This window comes from Nycticebus coucang, chromosome 15 (genome assembly GCF_027406575.1).
Source record: "Nycticebus coucang isolate mNycCou1 chromosome 15, mNycCou1.pri, whole genome shotgun sequence".
Classification (NCBI taxonomy): domain Eukaryota; kingdom Metazoa; phylum Chordata; class Mammalia; order Primates; family Lorisidae; genus Nycticebus; species Nycticebus coucang.
Genome location: NC_069794.1, coordinates 94245630 through 94256601, shown reverse-complemented (window position 1 = coordinate 94256601; position 10972 = coordinate 94245630). Strand labels below are relative to the sequence as shown.

General features: G+C 39.7%; 1 pseudogene; it reads left to right on the top strand.

The window, feature by feature from the left end:
- The first annotated feature begins 282 nt into the window (after nt 1-282).
- LOC128566518 (nucleophosmin-like) lies at nt 283-10616 on the top strand (annotated as a pseudogene).
- Nucleotides 10617-10972: the final 356 nt, after the last annotated feature.

Below are 10972 nucleotides of genomic sequence, written 5' to 3'. Positions count from 1 at the left end.
TTGACTGTTTAGCCATGGATGCTCCTGAGAGAAAATTAATGTGACTGTTTCTAAACTCTCACTAAAGCATTTGTGGGTAACTTTTCATCTTTTTCAGATTTAGTTGGATAGAGATTAGTCACAGGAGAGTTGCTCTTTCCTGTTAGTGTACTTGTCACCCTTAGGTATTGGCAGCCACTTCCTTAGGAAGTGGTCACATTCCTGTGTCTGAGACTCTGCACTGTAGTGCTCCCTGTCCTGCCCGGATGGGCCTACGGGGGGAGAATCCTTTCTGGGGCAAGGATGGGAGGAAGGAAGCACTCAGCAAAAAGAATAGAGCTAATGGAAGCTGGATTTGTTTCTCGTCCTCCAGAGCTCTGTCAACATGTGAGGTTGGTGCTAAACCTAAACCCACCATCACATTCAATGGAGCCCATGTCTTAACCTGCAGCTACTTGATCAGATCTCCTGGGCAGGAAGATGAGCGGGATGCATGAGGGTGAGGCGGTGATGGAGAGCGGTCAGGAGCAGGGTGTGACATGGACTCACTACCTACAAACAGAAGTTGAATGTAAAATTAGTTTTGTCCCAAAAGACTGTCACACATCGGGTTAGGTTCAATAGTAAAGAAACATACTTAAAACTTGAGTTAGTAATTTGTTGACAGGTTTAACATATGTGTTACAATCATTCGTTATCATTTCTAGGGAAAATGATGTATCAGATTCTAAATTAGTAAATATACACACGAATTCTTTAAGGGTTAACCAGTTAATTAGTAATAGTTGAAAAGCAATTTTAACTAATTTGAATTAAAAAGTAAGTCTGGAAAGTTACATTGTATTTTACTATGTACCTTTTTTTCTTTACACTGCCTTGTATGAACTGAAAGAGTATCTTCTGGCAGACTCACTAATGCAATATGTAATATAAATGAAGAAATATACACATATTTATACATATATATATACACATGTACACAAATTTATATATACAGCCTACAGACATATTGAGATTTGGGTTATTTCTTGTCAGGATCATTGATGGGTAAGCTTCTTTACTCGGTAAGCTTCTTTATCTTTTGGATTGAGATAGAAAAATAAGGGAACAACTCATAGATAAAAACTTCTTAACTTCTGGTGTTTCTCACCTTTATTAACTTGGAAATGGACTGTACAAGTGTGGGCCTGTTGCGTGAACCGAGACGCGAACGAGCAGCAGCTTTGCTGTAGGTGTAAACTTGCTCCTGTAATTATTAAGTCAAGAAACAGACTATACACTGTTTGATGGCATATAGCAAAGTTCTTTATTCCAAGTTTAAGTTTTATACTCTTCCAGTCACCTACACACCTAATCCATTATCTATTAGCTGAATTTGAACTTGAAAGGAAATTTATCATATCAATGTAACCACTTGTTTAGTAAATCTCTTCCTCTAAACAGTGACTAGTTTTCCGAGCAGGGCACAAAGACGAAAATAGCTATAGGGGAACAGAGTTAATCTTCAAGCATTCACTCAGTTTACTCAGTATGAACTAACGACTGTGACCTTCCTTCAGAGCAGAGCACCTATAGACCTCTGACAATATGTTGTTAACATACGTCAACCCTCTGGCCCATATCTCTGAGGAAGGGCGACATGCCCTTGGATCTCAGGCTTCACGAGGTGTACTGCTTCAGAGAAAAGGCCTAAGGAATTTTCCAAAGAGCCTAACTCTGTGAGTAACCCAGGGCGGTCCAAGCGTCTTAAGCCTCTGGAAGAAAAGCATGTCATTTTAAACTCACACTGAATTTACTTTGTGTGCTTGATGTAGGATAAGTTTATTTCTAAATATGATCCTACAGGGCCAAGGGAGGAGAGAATTCTATTTGGAGGAAGAAGGAGGTAGCAGTGGGCAGGGAGCAGAGGAATCCTCAGCAGGAAAGAATAAAGCTAACAGCCTTGGAAGTTTCCCTCGCCCTCCAGGGCTCCTCCACCACACGAGGCTGGTGCCCCAAACTCAAACCCACCATCCCATTGTATGGAGCCCTTGCCGCAGGCCTGCAGCTGTCTGTTGGGCAAGGATCATGGTACTGATAGGTGAAAAGTAAGGAGGTGGTGATGGCAATTAAGCTGGAGAATTTCAAAGGATAAAGGGGAAGGGGACATACAAACTAAAGTTAAACCTGAAGGAAATGCCATCACAAAAGATGGTCACATATAAGGATGACGATATAGTTACTTAATCTGATACATTACTATTTTACAGCCTAAGATATTCATTACCAGCTTATAAAATCTCTTTTCTAATTTTTTAAAAAATGGTTTACCAGGGTGGCGCCTGTGGCTCAGTGAGCAGGGCACTGGCCCCATATGCCGAGAGTGGCAGGTTCAAACCCGGCCCCGGCCAAACTGCAACAAAAAAATAGCCGGGCGTTGTGGCGGGCACCTGTAGTCCCAGCTACTCGGGAGGCTGAGGCAGGAGAATCGCTTAAGCCCAGGAGTTGGAGGTTGCTGTGAGCTGTGTGATGCCACGGCCCTCTACTGAGGGCAATAAAGTGAAACTCTGTCTCTACAAAAAAAAAAAAAAAATGGTTTACCAGTCAAAATAGTGATTTATAGGCCATCCCCAGGTTAGCAATGATCTAGTATACAGCGTTCTGTACTTACAAACAAGCTCTCAAGAAGGGTAATTTATAATTAAATAATTCATTTAATAAGTTGGGAAGTAGTTTCTTCCATGCAGTAGACAAACACACATGGCTAAGCATTTCGTTGGTGCAGCATCTCTACCCTCATGGCTAGTCTCATAGATAGAGAAGCACAAAGAGTCAGAAGAGCCTAGAAAGTTTACAAAGAAAGTATTAGCTGAAGCTTTTCATCTCATTGAAGTAGGATTTGCTAAGCTTGAGGAGCAAGATCCTAACAACCAGCAGTTTACAAAGGATTACTGTGCAGTTAGTGAGGACATCAGCAGCTCTTGGGCCATTTATGATGACAAGAAGAAAAAGACTGTGCAAATTCCCCTAGATACCATTTCCAAGAAACCAACTTCAGGAGTAATCTCCCCTCCTCCAGCAACAAAACCAAATTCTGATTCTCCAGCACCCACTCCATCCTCTCCAGCACCATCTCCGTCATCATCTTCCAATTATGTTAGTCTCCCTCTTGTCTCAAAATGCCCCTTCCTGTAAACAGACATGGATGCAACATTAAGTGAGTGTTAACCTTGAGTAATATTTTTTAAATTTTGCCTATCTCCTATCTAAACTTTTTTTATGAGTTTGCTTAGATGTTCTGTTTATTTGAATTAAAAGAATGAATGTTGTAGTTTAACTTATTATAATAGTACAGGAGTATTATTATTATAGTATTACACCATATTCTTATCACCACCTATGAGCCATTGTAGTATTATTACTATTGGCATTATTATTATCATATACGTGTTGTTTATCAGGGATTTGAATTTCATACAAATCCAACCTAAAGACTTTCTTAGGAACATGTCTCTTCCATAACCCAGGGATCACCTGTTCATGCACGTGAATATTTAAAGATTAACCAGGTCATCATTCTTGGAGTGACTGTAGCTATTTTAATGCAAAAAGGAAGGTTAGAATTACACATCAGGTCTATAACCATTTTTTCTATTAGCCTAGAGGTGAATGAAGTGATAGGAGGATCCAGGCGTAGAGGCATCGATGAAATGTGAGTCATAAAAGAGTAAGATGCACACACATGCACGTGCAGATGTGCACTTCTGTCAGCGTGCAGCACACACACACACAGACATGTACTTCTGTCAGCGTGCAGCACACACACGCACAGACATGTACTTCTGTCAGCCTGCATGCACACACGTGCACAGACATGTACTTCTGTCAGCGTGCAGCACACACATGCACAGACATGTACTTCTGTCAGCATGCAGCACACACATGCACAGACATGTACTTCTGTCAGCGGGCAGCACACACACGCACAGACATGTACTTCTGTCAGCGTGCAGCACACACACGCACAGACATGTACTTCTGTCAGCGGGCAGCACACACACGCACAGACATGTACTTCTGTCAGCGTGCAGCACACACACGCACAGACATGTACTTCTGTCAGCTGCATGCACACACATGCACACAGACATGTGCTTCTGTCAGCATGCAGCACACACATGCACGTGTAGACGTGTACTTCTGTCAGCGTGCAGCACACACACACGCGCAGACGTGTACTTCTGTCAGCGGGCAGCACACACACACACAGACATGTACTTCTGTCAGCGTGCAGCACACACACAGACATGTACATCTGTCAGCGTGCAACACACATGCACGTGCAGACGTGTACTTCTGTCAGCATGCACGCACACACACATACAACACATAAAACGATAGAGAAAAGGAATGAGATTTGTGATATTTACTCTGAGGAGCATCTGGGTAGTACGGTGTGTCTTTTTTTTCCTTTGCGCTCTCATTTTCAGACAGAAATACCACTTTGTCTTGGCACTATTTCTCATCTTCTCACTGTAGCATCTGCATTTGACTTTTCACCTTTTTAAGATTGGTGGGATAAAAGAGTAACAGATGATAGACGACTGCTTCTTCTTATTAGTGTACTGCCACCCTTAGTTACCAGCAGGAAATGCTTAGTAAACAAGGATGTTCTAAGTACAAGATTCTACTAGCATAGGCCAGGACAGAATCCCATTTGGAGCAAGGAAGAGGCAGCAGTGGGCAGGGAGCTAGGGAGTCGTCAGCAGGGAAGAATGGTAGTCCTTATCCCCAGAGCTCTGCCTCTGTGAGTCTGGTGCCCTAAACCCAAACTCACTGTCACGTTGGATGGAGCCCCTGCCTCAGGCCTGCAGTTAGTTGGCAGTATGTGAAAGCAGGGAAGGCCTTTACATTAGGAAAGTGAGGAGTTGACAAGGGACATGAGAGTCAGGAAATTAGATGGGGTAAAAGAGGATTCGTACCTATACACTGTAGCTGAGTTTGAAATAAATTAAAATACAAACATGTTGACATTGCTTCAATAGTCAAAATCTGAACTTAAATCATAAGTACTTAAACATTTTTTTATAGACTTAAGATATTTATTACAAATGTATAAAGATATATTTCTTTGGCAAAAGACATACCAGTTTCCATATAGTGTATTTACTTTATAAGTTACACAGAAATTTTAGCTAATTAGATCCAAAACATTAAGTGTGGGGAGTATTGTGGTATTCTATTATGTATCTTTTTCATTCTTTGCACTGCCTCATTTGAATTGAATGCAATATCCTGGGATGGATTCATCAATGTAATATACGATAGAAATGAATAAATATAGAAAATATATAACCAGTAAGGAGTTGATGGATGGACTTGAGAATCAGGAATTTAGATGGACTTATAGGGATCTGTACCTATCAACTACATTTGAATTTGAAATTCATTCACCAAATGTTTTCATATGTGGATAGGTTCAATAAGAACTGAATTTAAATCTTTAGTCTTTAAATTATTCATAGACCTAAGATCTTCATTATAAACCTATGGAGTCATTTCTGTGGATAAACTATATAAAAGTTTCTGAAAAACTAACTTACATATGACTAAGGGTCAGCCAGATTAGAAAGTGTAGGTAATTTGAGGCAGAAAGTTAAGTTTGGGAAGTTACATGGTATCTAACTATATTTATTCTTAACTCCTATAGCTCTGGCTCCCAAGAATACACACCAGCATCCTATGATGAATCTGTCAGAGAAATGTGAGATATGATTAAACCCATATAAATACTTAAATAAAAAGATGATATGAGTAGATAGATCAATAGATATACTATTTATATACCTATTCACACACATATATGAGTCAACACACGCACACATACTCATAGACACAGAGGAAGAGAGAGACTGAGGTTTAGAAGTTCATTGTCGGGAGCGTCCATGGCAACACAGAGTGTCTTTGACACTGTTTCTTAGTTGTCACACTGTAGCACATGTCACTACCTTTCTATATTTTATGGATCTAGTTGGTGAAAGAGAACCAGATAATAAAAGGAATGCTTCCTCCTCCTCGTGTGTGTTTGACACCTTGCGTAACTACCAGCCAAAATCCTCAGGAAATTGTCAGAATGCCTGTGTATGAGATTGTACTAGATTGGGTGAAGGGAGGAGATAATCCTATCTGGAGCAAGGCAGTAGTAGCAGAGGACAGGGCCTAGGGGAGCCTTCAGCAGAATACAGCACAGCTAATAGAGCCTGGATGTGTCCCACACCCCCAGTCTCTGCAACCATGGAAGCTGTTGCCCTAAAACCAAAAGCAACATCATATTGGAGGGAGCCTTGACTTAGTCCTACAGCTACTTGGCCCTATCTAAGGGACAGGAAAGACAACATGGTGGGAGAAAGGAAAGAGATAATGGAGGCACTTAGGAAACAGTAAGTTAAATGGAGGAAGAGTGGTTGTTTCCTATGAGCTGAAATTAGATTTCAAATAAATTTCACCAGAAAAGCCTTTTTTTATGCATTGGGTCAGGTTCATTGCTAAAAAACTATATTTAAATATTGAGTCATTAACTTTTTGGTGAGGTATAAAGTATTTGTTGTAGACATGAAGTACCATTTCTAGGGAATATGACATAGTAGATTCCAAATGCCTGACTTCTGTGTGACACTTTTAAGAGTTAACTAGTTTATAAGTTGAAGAATAACTGTAATTAATTTGAACTAAAACAGGAAGTCATGTGATGTCTTATTGTAACCTTTTTAATCCTTTAGTACTGGATCAAATGAATTAAAGTCCAAGTGCTTTAGTGAAGTTACCAGTGCAAGGTAAGATATAAACAAATTAATACATGTACATGTGTTCTGTGTACCCACACGTACATGCATTCATACACACTCAACATACAAAGAGATTAAAATTTGAGATATTCACTGTCAGGAGCTTTGAGACATAGAGTTTTTAGCTAGCTGTCTCCAATGTCCTGTTGCGGTAAGCTTCTGTGTGTCTTTGTAATTGTGGTATAAAGAAGAGGAAGTAGGCAAAGAGAGAGTGTGCCTAAACCTTGAGTCATTAACTTTTGTGATAGGTCTAAATTTTTTAATTAAAATAAATTTAGTCAAGTAGTTTATTACTTAAAGAGTAATTGTAGCTAAATTGAATCAGAAATTAAATCTAAGAAATCACGGTTGTCTATTATCTTTTTATTTCATTAACACTACCTTCAGTGAAGTGACACCAGTTAACTCATAAAGGAACCATCCATGAAGTATATAAATAAACAAATATAGATACAGTAGACTCTCCATAGTGGATCACCTCCCTGCATGGACTGCCTTCTTATGTCGACCTAATTTTCACAGAACAAACTTGGGGCACATGTACATATCAGTACTATAGACTAGTTCCACCTCCATATATGGAACGTTTTGTTACAGTCCCCTGGGTGGCTAACATACAGAGGTTCCACAGTTTATGTAAACAAATGTATCCATGTAAATGCACACACACACACACACACACACACAGCCTTCATGAAGAAAAGAGAGATTGAGATTTGGGTAGTTCATCGTCTTAGACATTGTTTTCTAAAGTCTTGTTACACCAGAATATAATGTAAACATAACTTTTATATTTACAGGGAAACCAAAAAATTAATGTAACTTGTTTTATTGTGACTTTAGCTTTATTGTGGTGGTCTGGGTCCCGATCCACAGCGTCAGCAAGGGTTTCCTATGTCTTGTTATAGCAGCCAAATGGACTAAGACAGGAACAATCACCATATTTTTCTTTTTCTTTTCCGTTTCAAGAATACTGTAAACATTATTATTCCAAAGTCTCCCTCCTGATTTATATTTTAGTTTTTTTTTTGGCTAAGCACTATCCTTAACCTATGACTATCTTATGCCTTAAACGATTTAATTGTTTCCTAATAACTAAGGTCATTAGTTTATACCATCATTATAAATGGTAGAGTCAACCGTTTATAAGCTGAAGAGTAATTTGAACCATAAAGTTAAGTCTAGGAACTCACATGGTGTGTTTGACTATATTTATTCTTAAATGCTATAGCACTGTCACATGTGACTACATACCAGTAGCGTATGATGGAACAACCAGTGAAATGGGAGATATGCTGTAATTAAATCATATATATATGATTTAATATATTCATATATGTGATTCATATGTATATGAATACATAGATTATACAGATAGATCAGTAGATAACACTATGTATAAATGTATTTACACACTCAACACACGCACACATACACATAGACATAGAGAAAGAGAGAGACTGAAGTTTAGAAGTTCATTGTCAGGAGCGTCCATGGCAATACAGAGTGTCTTTGACACTGTTTCTTAGTTGTCACACTGTAGTATCTTTTTATCTTTTATGGATCTAGTTGGTGAAAGAGAACCAGATAATAAGAGGAATGCTTCCTCTTGCTAGTGTGTATTTGACACCCTGAGTAACCACCAGCCAACATCCTCAGGAAATTGTCAGAATGAGACTGTACTAGATTGGGTGAAGGGAGGAGATAATGCTATATGGAGCAAGGCAGAGGTTGTACAGGACAGGACATTGGGGAGCCTTCGGCAGAATACAACACAGCTAATAAAGCCTGGATGTGTCCCACACTCCCAATCTCTGCAACTATGGAAGTTGTTGCCCCATACCCAAAAGCAACATCATATTGGAGGGAGCCTTGACTTAGTCCTACAGCTACTTGGTCCTATCTAAGGGACAGGAAAGACAACATGGTGGGAGAAAGGAAAGAGATAATGGAAGGACTTAGGAAACAATAAGTTAAATGGAAGAAGAGTGGTCATTTCCTGAGCTGAAGTTAGATTTAAAATAAATTTCACCAGGCGGCGCCTGTGGCTCAGTGAGTAGGGAGCCAGCCCCATATGCCAAGGGTGGCGGGTTCAAACCCAGCCCCCGCCAAACTGCAACAAAAAAATAGCCGGGCGTTGTGGTGGGCGCCTGTAGTCCCAGCTGCTTGGGAGGCTGAGGCAAGAGAATCGCGTAAGCCCAAGAGTTAGAGGTTGCTGTGAGCCGTGTGACGCCACGGCACTCTACCTGAGGGCGGTAAAGTCTCTACAAAATAAATAAATAAATAAATAAATAAATTTCATCAAGGTGTGATTCCATCCTGTGCAGGCGTTCCTTGGAGCAGTAGTCATTTATCTCCATCTGCCTTCTCTCCATCTAAGTGCATGCCACCACCTCCTGGATGATTCGGTGGACATGGACATGAGCCCCTTGAGGCCTTTTTGGTTGTGAACTAAAGGCCAACAAAGATTATCACTTTAAGGTGGATAATGATAAAAATGAGCACTAGTTATCTTTAAGAACAGTCAATTTAGGGGCTGGTACAAAGGATGAAATGCACATTGTTGAAGCAGAGGCAATAAATTAGGAAGGTAGTCGATTAAAGCAGCGGTTCTCAACCTATGGATCGTGACCCACAGGAACTGTATTAAAGGGTCTTGGCTTAGTAAAGTATCTCAAGAATGGAAGAAAAAGTATCCAATGTACTCAGCCCTACTATGAAACTAATTTATAGCTTTCATATGAAAGCTGTAACCCAATTATAGCCTAAGAATATGGGGAAAGGAGAAAGGGAGGGGAGGGGAGGGGGGAGGATGGGTGGAGGGAGGATGATTAGTGGGACCACACCTGCAGTACATCTTACAAGGGTACATGTGAAACTTACTAAATGTAGCATATAAATGTTTTAACACAATAACTAAGAAAATGCCAGGAAGGCTATGTTAACCAGTGTGATGAAAATTTGTCAAATGGTATATAAAACCAGTGTATGGTGAAAAAAAAAAACCTCACCTGGAAATTAATAAGCACTTCTAATAAAAACCCAGGCAGCAAAAAAAAAAAAAAAATATATATATATATATAAAATAAATAAATAAAGGGTCATGGCATTAGGAAGGTTGAGAACCACTGAATTAAAGTAAAACTTGCAACTTTGAACGTGTCTGTACAGTCAACAGTTTCTTGTGGGGGCTTTGAAATAACACTATCTCTGGTCTTATGGTTGAGGTGTGGTTCAGGGCCTGTGTGTGTTAGTGCGCAGCACTTAGTAGCTGTGGAAGAAGATGCAGAGTCAGAAGATGAAGAGGAGGAGTATGGGAAACTCTTAAGTATGTTTGGAAAGCAATCTTCCCCTTAAGGTGGTAGCAAAGTTCCACAGAAAAAAAGTAAAACTTGCTGCTTGTGAAGATAAAGATGATGGAGATGAAGATGAAGATGATGGGGATGAAGATGATGATTATGAAGATAAAGATGGTGAAGAAGATGAGGAGGAGACTGAAGAAAAACTTTCTCTGAAGAAATCTGTACAAGACACTCCAGCCAAGAATGCACAAAAGCAAACCAGAATGGAAAGGATTCAAAACCTTCAACACCAAGATCAAAAGGTCAAGAGTCCTTAAAAAAACAGGGAAAAAACTCCTAAAACACCAAAAGGGCTTAGTTCTGTCTTTAAGACATTAAGGCAAAAATCCAAGCAAGTATAGAAAAAGGTGGTTCTCTTCCCAAAGTGGAATCCAAGTTCATCAAGTATGTGAAGGATTGCTTCCAGATGACTGACCAGGAGGCTGTGGAGGAAGTCTTTTTAAGAAAATAGTTTAAACAGTTTGTTAAAATATTCTGTCTTATTTCATTTCTGTACCAGTTGATATCTGGCTGTGCCTTTTATAATGCAGAGTGAGAACTTTCCCTACTGTGTTTGATAAATGTTGTCCAAAATGCCTGTTTAGTTTTTAAAGATGGAACGCCACCCTTCACTTGGTTTTAAGTATGTATGGAATTTTTTTTTTTTAAGAGGCAGAGTCTCACTTTATTGCCCTTGGTAGAATGCCATGGCGTCACAGCTCACAGCAACCTCTAGCTCTTGAGCTTAGGTAATTCTCTTGCCTCAGCCTCCCAAGTAGCTGGGACTACAGGCACTCACCACAATTCCCGGCTATTTTTGTTGTTGTT